The 12137-nt window shown below is 48.5% G+C and overlaps 29 non-coding genes across 29 annotated transcripts; all 29 read right to left on the reverse strand.

Moving 5' to 3' along the window:
* Nucleotides 1-265: 265 nt before the first annotated feature.
* LOC140586817 (5S ribosomal RNA) lies at nucleotides 266-384 on the reverse strand. Its single transcript, XR_011988626.1, has one exon. It is a non-coding gene; the product is annotated as a 5S ribosomal RNA (ribosomal RNA).
* Nucleotides 385-681: 297 nt separating this feature from the next.
* LOC140586586 (5S ribosomal RNA) lies at nucleotides 682-800 on the reverse strand. Its single transcript, XR_011988395.1, has one exon. It is a non-coding gene; the product is annotated as a 5S ribosomal RNA (ribosomal RNA).
* Nucleotides 801-1097: 297 nt separating this feature from the next.
* On the reverse strand, nucleotides 1098-1216 carry LOC140586587 (5S ribosomal RNA). Its single transcript, XR_011988396.1, has one exon. It is a non-coding gene; the product is annotated as a 5S ribosomal RNA (ribosomal RNA).
* A 297-nt stretch (nucleotides 1217-1513) lies between these two features.
* On the reverse strand, nucleotides 1514-1632 carry LOC140586735 (5S ribosomal RNA). Its single transcript, XR_011988544.1, has one exon. It is a non-coding gene; the product is annotated as a 5S ribosomal RNA (ribosomal RNA).
* A 297-nt stretch (nucleotides 1633-1929) lies between these two features.
* LOC140586746 (5S ribosomal RNA) lies at nucleotides 1930-2048 on the reverse strand. Its single transcript, XR_011988555.1, has one exon. It is a non-coding gene; the product is annotated as a 5S ribosomal RNA (ribosomal RNA).
* A 297-nt stretch (nucleotides 2049-2345) lies between these two features.
* LOC140586757 (5S ribosomal RNA) lies at nucleotides 2346-2464 on the reverse strand. Its single transcript, XR_011988566.1, has one exon. It is a non-coding gene; the product is annotated as a 5S ribosomal RNA (ribosomal RNA).
* A 297-nt stretch (nucleotides 2465-2761) lies between these two features.
* LOC140586588 (5S ribosomal RNA) lies at nucleotides 2762-2880 on the reverse strand. Its single transcript, XR_011988397.1, has one exon. It is a non-coding gene; the product is annotated as a 5S ribosomal RNA (ribosomal RNA).
* Nucleotides 2881-3177: 297 nt separating this feature from the next.
* On the reverse strand, nucleotides 3178-3296 carry LOC140586768 (5S ribosomal RNA). The gene has a single exon (XR_011988577.1). It is a non-coding gene; the product is annotated as a 5S ribosomal RNA (ribosomal RNA).
* A 297-nt stretch (nucleotides 3297-3593) lies between these two features.
* On the reverse strand, nucleotides 3594-3712 carry LOC140586779 (5S ribosomal RNA). The gene has a single exon (XR_011988588.1). It is a non-coding gene; the product is annotated as a 5S ribosomal RNA (ribosomal RNA).
* A 297-nt stretch (nucleotides 3713-4009) lies between these two features.
* On the reverse strand, nucleotides 4010-4128 carry LOC140586790 (5S ribosomal RNA). Its single transcript, XR_011988599.1, has one exon. It is a non-coding gene; the product is annotated as a 5S ribosomal RNA (ribosomal RNA).
* Nucleotides 4129-4425: 297 nt separating this feature from the next.
* Nucleotides 4426-4544, reverse strand: LOC140586589 (5S ribosomal RNA). The gene has a single exon (XR_011988398.1). It is a non-coding gene; the product is annotated as a 5S ribosomal RNA (ribosomal RNA).
* Nucleotides 4545-4841: 297 nt separating this feature from the next.
* On the reverse strand, nucleotides 4842-4960 carry LOC140586591 (5S ribosomal RNA). Its single transcript, XR_011988400.1, has one exon. It is a non-coding gene; the product is annotated as a 5S ribosomal RNA (ribosomal RNA).
* Nucleotides 4961-5257: 297 nt separating this feature from the next.
* LOC140586787 (5S ribosomal RNA) lies at nucleotides 5258-5376 on the reverse strand. Its single transcript, XR_011988596.1, has one exon. It is a non-coding gene; the product is annotated as a 5S ribosomal RNA (ribosomal RNA).
* A 297-nt stretch (nucleotides 5377-5673) lies between these two features.
* Nucleotides 5674-5792, reverse strand: LOC140586592 (5S ribosomal RNA). Its single transcript, XR_011988401.1, has one exon. It is a non-coding gene; the product is annotated as a 5S ribosomal RNA (ribosomal RNA).
* Nucleotides 5793-6089: 297 nt separating this feature from the next.
* On the reverse strand, nucleotides 6090-6208 carry LOC140586593 (5S ribosomal RNA). Its single transcript, XR_011988402.1, has one exon. It is a non-coding gene; the product is annotated as a 5S ribosomal RNA (ribosomal RNA).
* A 297-nt stretch (nucleotides 6209-6505) lies between these two features.
* On the reverse strand, nucleotides 6506-6624 carry LOC140586594 (5S ribosomal RNA). The gene has a single exon (XR_011988403.1). It is a non-coding gene; the product is annotated as a 5S ribosomal RNA (ribosomal RNA).
* Nucleotides 6625-6921: 297 nt separating this feature from the next.
* Nucleotides 6922-7040, reverse strand: LOC140586595 (5S ribosomal RNA). Its single transcript, XR_011988404.1, has one exon. It is a non-coding gene; the product is annotated as a 5S ribosomal RNA (ribosomal RNA).
* A 297-nt stretch (nucleotides 7041-7337) lies between these two features.
* LOC140586597 (5S ribosomal RNA) lies at nucleotides 7338-7456 on the reverse strand. The gene has a single exon (XR_011988406.1). It is a non-coding gene; the product is annotated as a 5S ribosomal RNA (ribosomal RNA).
* Nucleotides 7457-7753: 297 nt separating this feature from the next.
* LOC140586598 (5S ribosomal RNA) lies at nucleotides 7754-7872 on the reverse strand. The gene has a single exon (XR_011988407.1). It is a non-coding gene; the product is annotated as a 5S ribosomal RNA (ribosomal RNA).
* Nucleotides 7873-8169: 297 nt separating this feature from the next.
* LOC140586599 (5S ribosomal RNA) lies at nucleotides 8170-8288 on the reverse strand. The gene has a single exon (XR_011988408.1). It is a non-coding gene; the product is annotated as a 5S ribosomal RNA (ribosomal RNA).
* A 297-nt stretch (nucleotides 8289-8585) lies between these two features.
* Nucleotides 8586-8704, reverse strand: LOC140586801 (5S ribosomal RNA). Its single transcript, XR_011988610.1, has one exon. It is a non-coding gene; the product is annotated as a 5S ribosomal RNA (ribosomal RNA).
* Nucleotides 8705-9001: 297 nt separating this feature from the next.
* Nucleotides 9002-9120, reverse strand: LOC140586819 (5S ribosomal RNA). Its single transcript, XR_011988628.1, has one exon. It is a non-coding gene; the product is annotated as a 5S ribosomal RNA (ribosomal RNA).
* Nucleotides 9121-9417: 297 nt separating this feature from the next.
* Nucleotides 9418-9536, reverse strand: LOC140586600 (5S ribosomal RNA). The gene has a single exon (XR_011988409.1). It is a non-coding gene; the product is annotated as a 5S ribosomal RNA (ribosomal RNA).
* A 297-nt stretch (nucleotides 9537-9833) lies between these two features.
* Nucleotides 9834-9952, reverse strand: LOC140586601 (5S ribosomal RNA). Its single transcript, XR_011988410.1, has one exon. It is a non-coding gene; the product is annotated as a 5S ribosomal RNA (ribosomal RNA).
* Nucleotides 9953-10249: 297 nt separating this feature from the next.
* On the reverse strand, nucleotides 10250-10368 carry LOC140586812 (5S ribosomal RNA). Its single transcript, XR_011988621.1, has one exon. It is a non-coding gene; the product is annotated as a 5S ribosomal RNA (ribosomal RNA).
* A 297-nt stretch (nucleotides 10369-10665) lies between these two features.
* On the reverse strand, nucleotides 10666-10784 carry LOC140586824 (5S ribosomal RNA). Its single transcript, XR_011988633.1, has one exon. It is a non-coding gene; the product is annotated as a 5S ribosomal RNA (ribosomal RNA).
* Nucleotides 10785-11081: 297 nt separating this feature from the next.
* On the reverse strand, nucleotides 11082-11200 carry LOC140586835 (5S ribosomal RNA). The gene has a single exon (XR_011988644.1). It is a non-coding gene; the product is annotated as a 5S ribosomal RNA (ribosomal RNA).
* Nucleotides 11201-11497: 297 nt separating this feature from the next.
* Nucleotides 11498-11616, reverse strand: LOC140586603 (5S ribosomal RNA). Its single transcript, XR_011988412.1, has one exon. It is a non-coding gene; the product is annotated as a 5S ribosomal RNA (ribosomal RNA).
* Nucleotides 11617-11913: 297 nt separating this feature from the next.
* On the reverse strand, nucleotides 11914-12032 carry LOC140586604 (5S ribosomal RNA). Its single transcript, XR_011988413.1, has one exon. It is a non-coding gene; the product is annotated as a 5S ribosomal RNA (ribosomal RNA).
* Nucleotides 12033-12137: the final 105 nt, after the last annotated feature.

Here is a 12137-nt window from a genome sequence, read left to right on the forward strand (position 1 = left end):
TCAGTTGAGGGTTTATTGAGAGTCGCACCGAGAGAAGAGCAGACGTCGATGCGGCATTGATGTCAAGATGTCTTTGAGAAAGTCGTTATTAAAATGAGGAAGAAATCGGTGAGTTGTATACGATTGCTACGAGTACTTTCTGCAAAAGTGGGCGGGGACTGCCGTCTTTGTACAAATAAAGGTAATTTGTGAAATGAAAGGGTAGTGACATCTTTACATTCGTGGCAAGACGCAGGGCCCTCTGGATAAGGTGAAACTAAGAAAAAGCTTACGGCACTTGGTATTCCCAGGCAGTCTCCCAACCCAGTACTAACCAAGCCTGGCCCCGCTTAGCTTCCGAGATCAGACGAGATCGGGCGCAGTCGGAACGGTATGGCCGTAAGCAAGGGAAGCGGCCAGAATCAGCACTTTTGTTTTCAGTTGAGGGTTTATTGAGAGTCGCACCGAGAGAAGAGCAGACGTCGATGCGGCATTGATGTCAAGATGTCTTTGAGAAAGTCGTTATTAAAATGAGGAAGAAATCGGTGAGTTGTATACGATTGCTACGAGTACTTTCTGCAAAAGTGGGCGGGGACTGCCGTCTTTGTACAAATAAAGGTAATTTGTGAAATGAAAGGGTAGTGACATCTTTACATTCGTGGCAAGACGCAGGGCCCTCTGGATAAGGTGAAACTAAGAAAAAGCTTACGGCACTTGGTATTCCCAGGCAGTCTCCCAACCAAGTACTAACCAAGCCCGGCCCCGCTTAGCTTCCGAGATCAGACGAGATCGGGCGCAGTCGGAACGGTATGGCCGTAAGCGAGGGAAGCGGCCAGAATCAGCACTTTTGTTTTCAGTTGAGGGTTTATTGAGAGTCGCACCGAGAGAAGAGCAGACGTCGATGCGGCATTGATGTCAAGATGACTTTGAGAAAGTCGTTATTAAGATGAGGAAGAAATCGGTGAGTTGTATACGATTGCTACGAGTACTTTCTGCAAAAGTGGGCGGGGACTGCCGTCTTTGTACAAATAAAGGTAATTTGTGAAATGAAAGGGTAGTGACATCTTTACATTCGTGGCAAGACGCAGGGCCCTCTGGATAAGGTGAAACTAAGAAAAAGCTTACGGCACTTGGTATTCCCAGGCAGTCTCCCAACCAAGTACTAACCAAGCCCGGCCCCGCTTAGCTTCCGAGATCAGACGAGATCGGGCGCAGTCGGAACGGTATGGCCGTAAGCGAGGGAAGCGGCCAGAATCAGCACTTTTGTTTTCAGTTGAGGGTTTATTGAGAGTCGCACCGGGAGAAGAGCAGACGTCGATGCGGCATTGATGTCAAGATGTCTTTGAGAAAGTCGTTATTAAAATGAGGAAGAAATCGGTGAGTTGTATACGATTGCTACGAGTACTTTCTGCAAAAGTGGGCGGGGACTGCCGTCTTTGTACAAATAAAGGTAATTTGTGAAATGAAAGGGTAGTGACATCTTTACATTCGTGGCAAGACGCAGGGCCCTCTGGATAAGGTGAAACTAAGAAAAAGCTTACGGCACTTGGTATTCCCAGGCAGTCTCCCAACCCAGTACTAACCAAGCCCGGCCCCGCTTAGCTTCCGAGATCAGACGAGATCGGGCGCAGTCGGAACGGTATGGCCGTAAGCGAGGGAAGCGGCCAGAATCAGCACTTTTGTTTTCAGTTGAGGGTTTATTGAGAGTCGCACCGAGAGAAGAGCAGACGTCGATGCGGCATTGATGTCAAGATGTCTTTGAGAAAGTCGTTATTAAAATGAGGAAGAAATCGGTGAGTTGTATACGATTGCTACGAGTACTTTCTGCAAAAGTGGGCGGGGACTGCCGTCTTTGTACAAATAAAGGTAATTTGTGAAATGAAAGGGTAGTGACATCTTTACATTCGTGGCAAGACGCAGGGCCCTCTGGATAAGGTGAAACTAAGAAAAAGCTTACGGCACTTGGTATTCCCAGGCAGTCTCCCAACCCAGTACTAACCAAGCCCGGCCCCGCTTAGCTTCCGAGATCAGACGAGATCGGGCGCAGTCGGAACGGTATGGCCGTAAGCGAGGGAAGCGGCCAGAATCAGCACTTTTGTTTTCAGTTGAGGGTTTATTGAGAGTCGCACCGAGAGAAGAGCAGACGTCGATGCGGCATTGATGTCAAGATGTCTTTGAGAAAGTCGTTATTAAAATGAGGAAGAAATCGGTGAGTTGTATACGATTGCTACGAGTACTTTCTGCAAAAGTGGGCGGGGACTGCCGTCTTTGTACAAATAAAGGTAATTTGTGAAATGAAAGGGTAGTGACATCTTTACATTCGTGGCAAGACGCAGGGCCCTCTGGATAAGGTGAAACTAAGAAAAAGCTTACGGCACTTGGTATTCCCAGGCAGTCTCCCAACCCAGTACTAACCAAGCCCGGCCCCGCTTAGCTTCCGAGATCAGACGAGATCGGGCGCAGTCGGAACGGTATGGCCGTAAGCAAGGGAAGCGGCCAGAATCAGCACTTTTGTTTTCAGTTGAGGGTTTATTGAGAGTCGCACCGAGAGAAGAGCAGACGTCGATGCGGCATTGATGTCAAGATGTCTTTGAGAAAGTCATTATTAAAATGAGGAAGAAATCGGTGAGTTGTATACGATTGCTACGAGTACTTTCTGCAAAAGTGGGCGGGGACTGCCGTCTTTGTACAAATAAAGGTAATTTGTGAAATGAAAGGGTAGTGACATCTTTACATTCGTGGCAAGACGCAGGGCCCTCTGGATAAGGTGAAACTAAGAAAAAGCTTACGGCACTTGGTATTCCCAGGCAGTCTCCCAACCAAGTACTAACCAAGCCCGGCCCCGCTTAGCTTCCGAGATCAGACGAGATCGGGCGCAGTCGGAACGGTATGGCCGTAAGCGAGGGAAGCGGCCAGAATCAGCACTTTTGTTTTCAGTTGAGGGTTTATTGAGAGTCGCACCGGGAGAAGAGCAGACGTCGATGCGGCATTGATGTCAAGATGTCTTTGAGAAAGTCGTTATTAAAATGAGGAAGAAATCGGTGAGTTGTATACGATTGCTACGAGTACTTTCTGCAAAAGTGGGCGGGGACTGCCGTCTTTGTACAAATAAAGGTAATTTGTGAAATGAAAGGGTAGTGACATCTTTACATTCGTGGCAAGACGCAGGGCCCTCTGGATAAGGTGAAACTAAGAAAAAGCTTACGGCACTTGGTATTCCCAGGCAGTCTCCCAACCCAGTACTAACCAAGCCCGGCCCCGCTTAGCTTCCGAGATCAGACGAGATCGGGCGCAGTCGGAACGGTATGGCCGTAAGCGAGGGAAGCGGCCAGAATCAGCACTTTTGTTTTCAGTTGAGGGTTTATTGAGAGTCGCACCGAGAGAAGAGCAGACGTCGATGCGGCATTGATGTCAAGATGTCTTTGAGAAAGTCGTTATTAAAATGAGGAAGAAATCGGTGAGTTGTATACGATTGCTACGAGTACTTTCTGCAAAAGTGGGCGGGGACTGCCGTCTTTGTACAAATAAAGGTAATTTGTGAAATGAAAGGGTAGTGACATCTTTACATTCGTGGCAAGACGCAGGGCCCTCTGGATAAGGTGAAACTAAGAAAAAGCTTACGGCACTTGGTATTCCCAGGCAGTCTCCCAACCCAGTACTAACCAAGCCCGGCCCCGCTTAGCTTCCGAGATCAGACGAGATCGGGCGCAGTCGGAACGGTATGGCCGTAAGCGAGGGAAGCGGCCAGAATCAGCACTTTTGTTTTCAGTTGAGGGTTTATTGAGAGTCGCACCGAGAGAAGAGCAGACGTCGATGCGGCATTGATGTCAAGATGTCTTTGAGAAAGTCGTTATTAAAATGAGGAAGAAATCGGTGAGTTGTATACGATTGCTACGAGTACTTTCTGCAAAAGTGGGCGGGGACTGCCGTCTTTGTACAAATAAAGGTAATTTGTGAAATGAAAGGGTAGTGACATCTTTACATTCGTGGCAAGACGCAGGGCCCTCTGGATAAGGTGAAACTAAGAAAAAGCTTACGGCACTTGGTATTCCCAGGCAGTCTCCCAACCCAGTACTAACCAAGCCCGGCCCCGCTTAGCTTCCGAGATCAGACGAGATCGGGCGCAGTCGGAACGGTATGGCCGTAAGCAAGGGAAGCGGCCAGAATCAGCACTTTTGTTTTCAGTTGAGGGTTTATTGAGAGTCGCACCGAGAGAAGAGCAGACGTCGATGCGGCATTGATGTCAAGATGTCTTTGAGAAAGTCATTATTAAAATGAGGAAGAAATCGGTGAGTTGTATACGATTGCTACGAGTACTTTCTGCAAAAGTGGGCGGGGACTGCCGTCTTTGTACAAATAAAGGTAATTTGTGAAATGAAAGGGTAGTGACATCTTTACATTCGTGGCAAGACGCAGGGCCCTCTGGATAAGGTGAAACTAAGAAAAAGCTTACGGCACTTGGTATTCCCAGGCAGTCTCCCAACCAAGTACTAACCAAGCCCGGCCCCGCTTAGCTTCCGAGATCAGACGAGATCGGGCGCAGTCGGAACGGTATGGCCGTAAGCGAGGGAAGCGGCCAGAATCAGCACTTTTGTTTTCAGTTGAGGGTTTATTGAGAGTCGCACCGAGAGAAGAGCAGACGTCGATGCGGCATTGATGTCAAGATGTCTTTGAGAAAGTCGTTATTAAAATGAGGAAGAAATCGGTGAGTTGTATACGATTGCTACGAGTACTTTCTGCAAAAGTGGGCGGGGACTGCCGTCTTTGTACAAATAAAGGTAATTTGTGAAATGAAAGGGTAGTGACATCTTTACATTCGTGGCAAGACGCAGGGCCCTCTGGATAAGGTGAAACTAAGAAAAAGCTTACGGCACTTGGTATTCCCAGGCAGTCTCCCAACCAAGTACTAACCAAGCCCGGCCCCGCTTAGCTTCCGAGATCAGACGAGATCGGGCGCAGTCGGAACGGTATGGCCGTAAGCGAGGGAAGCGGCCAGAATCAGCACTTTTGTTTTCAGTTGAGGGTTTATTGAGAGTCGCACCGAGAGAAGAGCAGACGTCGATGCGGCATTGATGTCAAGATGACTTTGAGAAAGTCGTTATTAAGATGAGGAAGAAATCGGTGAGTTGTATACGATTGCTACGAGTACTTTCTGCAAAAGTGGGCGGGGACTGCCGTCTTTGTACAAATAAAGGTAATTTGTGAAATGAAAGGGTAGTGACATCTTTACATTCGTGGCAAGACGCAGGGCCCTCTGGATAAGGTGAAACTAAGAAAAAGCTTACGGCACTTGGTATTCCCAGGCAGTCTCCCAAGCCAGTACTAACCAAGCCCGGCCCCGCTTAGCTTCCGAGATCAGACGAGATCGGGCGCAGTCGGAACGGTATGGCCGTAAGCGAGGGCAGCGGCCAGAATCAGCACTTTTGTTTTCAGTTGAGGGTTTATTGAGAGTCGCACCGAGAGAAGAGCAGACGTCGATGCGGCATTGATGTCAAGATGACTTTGAGAAAGTCGTTATTAAAATGAGGAAGAAATCGGTGAGTTGTATACGATTGCTACGAGTACTTTCTGCAAAAGTGGGCGGGGACTGCCGTCTTTGTACAAATAAAGGTAATTTGTGAAATGAAAGGGTAGTGACATCTTTACATTCGTGGCAAGACGCAGGGCCCTCTGGATAAGGTGAAACTAAGAAAAAGCTTACGGCACTTGGTATTCCCAGGCAGTCTCCCAACCAAGTACTAACCAAGCCCGGCCCCGCTTAGCTTCCGAGATCAGACGAGATCGGGCGCAGTCGGAACGGTATGGCCGTAAGCGAGGGAAGCGGCCAGAATCAGCACTTTTGTTTTCAGTTGAGGGTTTATTGAGAGTCGCACCGGGAGAAGAGCAGACGTCGATGCGGCATTGATGTCAAGATGTCTTTGAGAAAGTCGTTATTAAAATGAGGAAGAAATCGGTGAGTTGTATACGATTGCTACGAGTACTTTCTGCAAAAGTGGGCGGGGACTGCCGTCTTTGTACAAATAAAGGTAATTTGTGAAATGAAAGGGTAGTGACATCTTTACATTCGTGGCAAGACGCAGGGCCCTCTGGATAAGGTGAAACTAAGAAAAAGCTTACGGCACTTGGTATTCCCAGGCAGTCTCCCAACCAAGTACTAACCAAGCCCGGCCCCGCTTAGCTTCCGAGATCAGACGAGATCGGGCGCAGTCGGAACGGTATGGCCGTAAGCGAGGGAAGCGGCCAGAATCAACACTTTTGTTTTCAGTTGAGGGTTTATTGAGAGTCGCACCGGGAGAAGAGCAGACGTCGATGCGGCATTGATGTCAAGATGTCTTTGAGAAAGTCGTTATTAAAATGAGGAAGAAATCGGTGAGTTGTATACGATTGCTACGAGTACTTTCTGCAAAAGTGGGCGGGGACTGCCGTCTTTGTACAAATAAAGGTAATTTGTGAAATGAAAGGGTAGTGACATCTTTACATTCGTGGCAAGACGCAGGGCCCTCTGGATAAGGTGAAACTAAGAAAAAGCTTACGGCACTTGGTATTCCCAGGCAGTCTCCCAACCAAGTACTAACCAAGCCCGGCCCCGCTTAGCTTCCGAGATCAGACGAGATCGGGCGCAGTCGGAACGGTATGGCCGTAAGCGAGGGAAGCGGCCAGAATCAGCACTTTTGTTTTCAGTTGAGGGTTTATTGAGAGTCGCACCGGGAGAAGAGCAGACGTCGATGCGGCATTGATGTCAAGATGTCTTTGAGAAAGTCGTTATTAAAATGAGGAAGAAATCGGTGAGTTGTATACGATTGCTACGAGTACTTTCTGCAAAAGTGGGCGGGGACTGCCGTCTTTGTACAAATAAAGGTAATTTGTGAAATGAAAGGGTAGTGACATCTTTACATTCGTGGCAAGACGCAGGGCCCTCTGGATAAGGTGAAACTAAGAAAAAGCTTACGGCACTTGGTATTCCCAGGCAGTCTCCCAACCAAGTACTAACCAAGCCCGGCCCCGCTTAGCTTCCGAGATCAGACGAGATCGGGCGCAGTCGGAACGGTATGGCCGTAAGCGAGGGAAGCGGCCAGAATCAGCACTTTTGTTTTCAGTTGAGGGTTTATTGAGAGTCGCACCGGGAGAAGAGCAGACGTCGATGCGGCATTGATGTCAAGATGTCTTTGAGAAAGTCGTTATTAAAATGAGGAAGAAATCGGTGAGTTGTATACGATTGCTACGAGTACTTTCTGCAAAAGTGGGCGGGGACTGCCGTCTTTGTACAAATAAAGGTAATTTGTGAAATGAAAGGGTAGTGACATCTTTACATTCGTGGCAAGACGCAGGGCCCTCTGGATAAGGTGAAACTAAGAAAAAGCTTACGGCACTTGGTATTCCCAGGCAGTCTCCCAACCAAGTACTAACCAAGCCCGGCCCCGCTTAGCTTCCGAGATCAGACGAGATCGGGCGCAGTCGGAACGGTATGGCCGTAAGCGAGGGAAGCGGCCAGAATCAGCACTTTTGTTTTCAGTTGAGGGTTTATTGAGAGTCGCACCGGGAGAAGAGCAGACGTCGATGCGGCATTGATGTCAAGATGTCTTTGAGAAAGTCGTTATTAAAATGAGGAAGAAATCGGTGAGTTGTATACGATTGCTACGAGTACTTTCTGCAAAAGTGGGCGGGGACTGCCGTCTTTGTACAAATAAAGGTAATTTGTGAAATGAAAGGGTAGTGACATCTTTACATTCGTGGCAAGACGCAGGGCCCTCTGGATAAGGTGAAACTAAGAAAAAGCTTACGGCACTTGGTATTCCCAGGCAGTCTCCCAACCAAGTACTAACCAAGCCCGGCCCCGCTTAGCTTCCGAGATCAGACGAGATCGGGCGCAGTCGGAACGGTATGGCCGTAAGCGAGGGAAGCGGCCAGAATCAGCACTTTTGTTTTCAGTTGAGGGTTTATTGAGAGTCGCACCGGGAGAAGAGCAGACGTCGATGCGGCATTGATGTCAAGATGTCTTTGAGAAAGTCGTTATTAAAATGAGGAAGAAATCGGTGAGTTGTATACGATTGCTACGAGTACTTTCTGCAAAAGTGGGCGGGGACTGCCGTCTTTGTACAAATAAAGGTAATTTGTGAAATGAAAGGGTAGTGACATCTTTACATTCGTGGCAAGACGCAGGGCCCTCTGGATAAGGTGAAACTAAGAAAAAGCTTACGGCACTTGGTATTCCCAGGCAGTCTCCCAACCAAGTACTAACCAAGCCCGGCCCCGCTTAGCTTCCGAGATCAGACGAGATCGGGCGCAGTCGGAACGGTATGGCCGTAAGCGAGGGAAGCGGCCAGAATCAGCACTTTTGTTTTCAGTTGAGGGTTTATTGAGAGTCGCACCGGGAGAAGAGCAGACGTCGATGCGGCATTGATGTCAAGATGTCTTTGAGAAAGTCGTTATTAAAATGAGGAAGAAATCGGTGAGTTGTATACGATTGCTACGAGTACTTTCTGCAAAAGTGGGCGGGGACTGCCGTCTTTGTACAAATAAAGGTAATTTGTGAAATGAAAGGGTAGTGACATCTTTACATTCGTGGCAAGACGCAGGGCCCTCTGGATAAGGTGAAACTAAGAAAAAGCTTACGGCACTTGGTATTCCCAGGCAGTCTCCCAACCCAGTACTAACCAAGCCCGGCCCCGCTTAGCTTCCGAGATCAGACGAGATCGGGCGCAGTCGGAACGGTATGGCCGTAAGCGAGGGAAGCGGCCAGAATCAGCACTTTTGTTTTCAGTTGAGGGTTTATTGAGAGTCGCACCGAGAGAAGAGCAGACGTCGATGCGGCATTGATGTCAAGATGTCTTTGAGAAAGTCGTTATTAAAATGAGGAAGAAATCGGTGAGTTGTATACGATTGCTACGAGTACTTTCTGCAAAAGTGGCCGGGGACTGCCGTCTTTGTACAAATAAAGGTAATTTGTGAAATGAAAGGGTAGTGACATCTTTACATTCGTGGCAAGACGCAGGGCCCTCTGGATAAGGTGAAACTAAGAAAAAGCTTACGGCACTTGGTATTCCCAGGCAGTCTCCCAACCCAGTACTAACCAAGCCTGGCCCCGCTTAGCTTCCGAGATCAGACGAGATCGGGCGCAGTCGGAACGGTATGGCCGTAAGCGAGGGAAGCGGCCAGAATCAGCACTTTTGTTTTCAGTTGAGGGTTTATTGAGAGTCGCACCGAGAGAAGAGCAGACGTCGATGCGGCATTGATGTCAAGATGTCTTTGAGAAAGTCGTTATTAAAATGAGGAAGAAATCGGTGAGTTGTATACGATTGCTACGAGTACTTTCTGCAAAAGTGGGCGGGGACTGCCGTCTTTGTACAAATAAAGGTAATTTGTGAAATGAAAGGGTAGTGACATCTTTACATTCGTGGCAAGACGCAGGGCCCTCTGGATAAGGTGAAACTAAGAAAAAGCTTACGGCACTTGGTATTCCCAGGCAGTCTCCCAACCAAGTACTAACCAAGCCCGGCCCCGCTTAGCTTCCGAGATCAGACGAGATCGGGCGCAGTCGGAACGGTATGGCCGTAAGCGAGGGAAGCGGCCAGAATCAGCACTTTTGTTTTCAGTTGAGGGTTTATTGAGAGTCGCACCGAGAGAAGAGCAGACGTCGATGCGGCATTGATGTCAAGATGTCTTTGAGAAAGTCGTTATTAAAATGAGGAAGAAATCGGTGAGTTGTATACGATTGCTACGAGTACTTTCTGCAAAAGTGGGCGGGGACTGCCGTCTTTGTACAAATAAAGGTAATTTGTGAAATGAAAGGGTAGTGACATCTTTACATTCGTGGCAAGACGCAGGGCCCTCTGGATAAGGTGAAACTAAGAAAAAGCTTACGGCACTTGGTATTCCCAGGCAGTCTCCCAACCAAGTACTAACCAAGCCCGGCCCCGCTTAGCTTCCGAGATCAGACGAGATCGGGCGCAGTCGGAACGGTATGGCCGTAAGCGAGGGAAGCGGCCAGAATCAGCACTTTTGTTTTCAGTTGAGGGTTTATTGAGAGTCGCACCGGGAGAAGAGCAGACGTCGATGCGGCATTGATGTCAAGATGTCTTTGAGAAAGTCGTTATTAAAATGAGGAAGAAATCGGTGAGTTGTATACGATTGCTACGAGTACTTTCTGCAAAAGTGGGCGGGGACTGCCGTCTTTGTACAAATAAAGGTAATTTGTGAAATGAAAGGGTAGTGACATCTTTACATTCGTGGCAAGACGCAGGGCCCTCTGGATAAGGTGAAACTAAGAAAAAGCTTACGGCACTTGGTATTCCCAGGCAGTCTCCCAACCCAGTACTAACCAAGCCCGGCCCCGCTTAGCTTCCGAGATCAGACGAGATCGGGCGCAGTCGGAACGGTATGGCCGTAAGCGAGGGAAGCGGCCAGAATCAGCACTTTTGTTTTCAGTTGAGGGTTTATTGAGAGTCGCACCGAGAGAAGAGCAGACGTCGATGCGGCATTGATGTCAAGATGTCTTTGAGAAAGTCGTTATTAAAATGAGGAAGAAATCGGTGAGTTGTATACGATTGCTACGAGTACTTTCTGCAAAAGTGGGCGGGGACTGCCGTCTTTGTACAAATAAAGGTAATTTGTGAAATGAAAGGGTAGTGACATCTTTACATTCGTGGCAAGACGCAGGGCCCTCTGGATAAGGTGAAACTAAGAAAAAGCTTACGGCACTTGGTATTCCCAGGCAGTCTCCCAACCCAGTACTAACCAAGCCCGGCCCCGCTTAGCTTCCGAGATCAGACGAGATCGGGCGCAGTCGGAACGGTATGGCCGTAAGCGAGGGAAGCGGCCAGAATCAGCACTTTTGTTTTCAGTTGAGGGTTTATTGAGAGTCGCACCGAGAGAAGAGCAGACGTCGATGCGGCATTGATGTCAAGATGTCTTTGAGAAAGTCGTTATTAAAATGAGGAAGAAATCGGTGAGTTGTATACGATTGCTACGAGTACTTTCTGCAAAAGTGGGCGGGGACTGCCGTCTTTGTACAAATAAAGGTAATTTGTGAAATGAAAGGGTAGTGACATCTTTACATTCGTGGCAAGACGCAGGGCCCTCTGGATAAGGTGAAACTAAGAAAAAGCTTACGGCACTTGGTATTCCCAGGCAGTCTCCCAACCCAGTACTAACCAAGCCCGGCCCCGCTTAGCTTCCGAGATCAGACGAGATCGGGCGCAGTCGGAACGGTATGGCCGTAAGCGAGGGAAGCGGCCAGAATCAGCACTTTTGTTTTCAGTTGAGGGTTTATTGAGAGTCGCACCGAGAGAAGAGCAGACGTCGATGCGGCATTGATGTCAAGATGTCTTTGAGAAAGTCATTATTAAAATGAGGAAGAAATCGGTGAGTTGTATACGATTGCTACGAGTACTTTCTGCAAAAGTGGGCGGGGACTGCCGTCTTTGTACAAATAAAGGTAATTTGTGAAATGAAAGGGTAGTGACATCTTTACATTCGTGGCAAGACGCAGGGCCCTCTGGATAAGGTGAAACTAAGAAAAAGCTTACGGCACTTGGTATTCCCAGGCAGTCTCCCAACCAAGTACTAACCAAGCCCGGCCCCGCTTAGCTTCCGAGATCAGACGAGATCGGGCGCAGTCGGAACGGTATGGCCGTAAGCGAGGGAAGCGGCCAGAATCAGCACTTTTGTTTTCAGTTGAGGGTTTATTGAGAGTCGCACCGAGAGAAGAGCAGACGTCGATGCGGCATTGATGTCAAGATGTCTTTGAGAAAGTCGTTATTAAAATGAGGAAGAAATCGGTGAGTTGTATACGATTGCTACGAGTACTTTCTGCAAAAGTGGGCGGGGACTGCCGTCTTTGTACAAATAAAGGTAATTTGTGAAATGAAAGGGTAGTGACATCTTTACATTCGTGGCAAGACGCAGGGCCCTCTGGATAAGGTGAAACTAAGAAAAAGCTTACGGCACTTGGTATTCCCAGGCAGTCTCCCAACCAAGTACTAACCAAGCCCGGCCCCGCTTAGCTTCCGAGATCAGACGAGATCGGGCGCAGTCGGAACGGTATGGCCGTAAGCGAGGGAAGCGGCCAGAATCAGCACTTTTGTTTTCAGTTGAGGGTTTATTGAGAGTCGCACCGAGAGAAGAGCAGACGTCGATGCGGCATTGATGTCAAGATGACT

This window comes from Paramormyrops kingsleyae, unplaced genomic scaffold (genome assembly GCF_048594095.1).
Source record: "Paramormyrops kingsleyae isolate MSU_618 unplaced genomic scaffold, PKINGS_0.4 ups72, whole genome shotgun sequence".
NCBI classification, from domain to species: domain Eukaryota; kingdom Metazoa; phylum Chordata; class Actinopteri; order Osteoglossiformes; family Mormyridae; genus Paramormyrops; species Paramormyrops kingsleyae.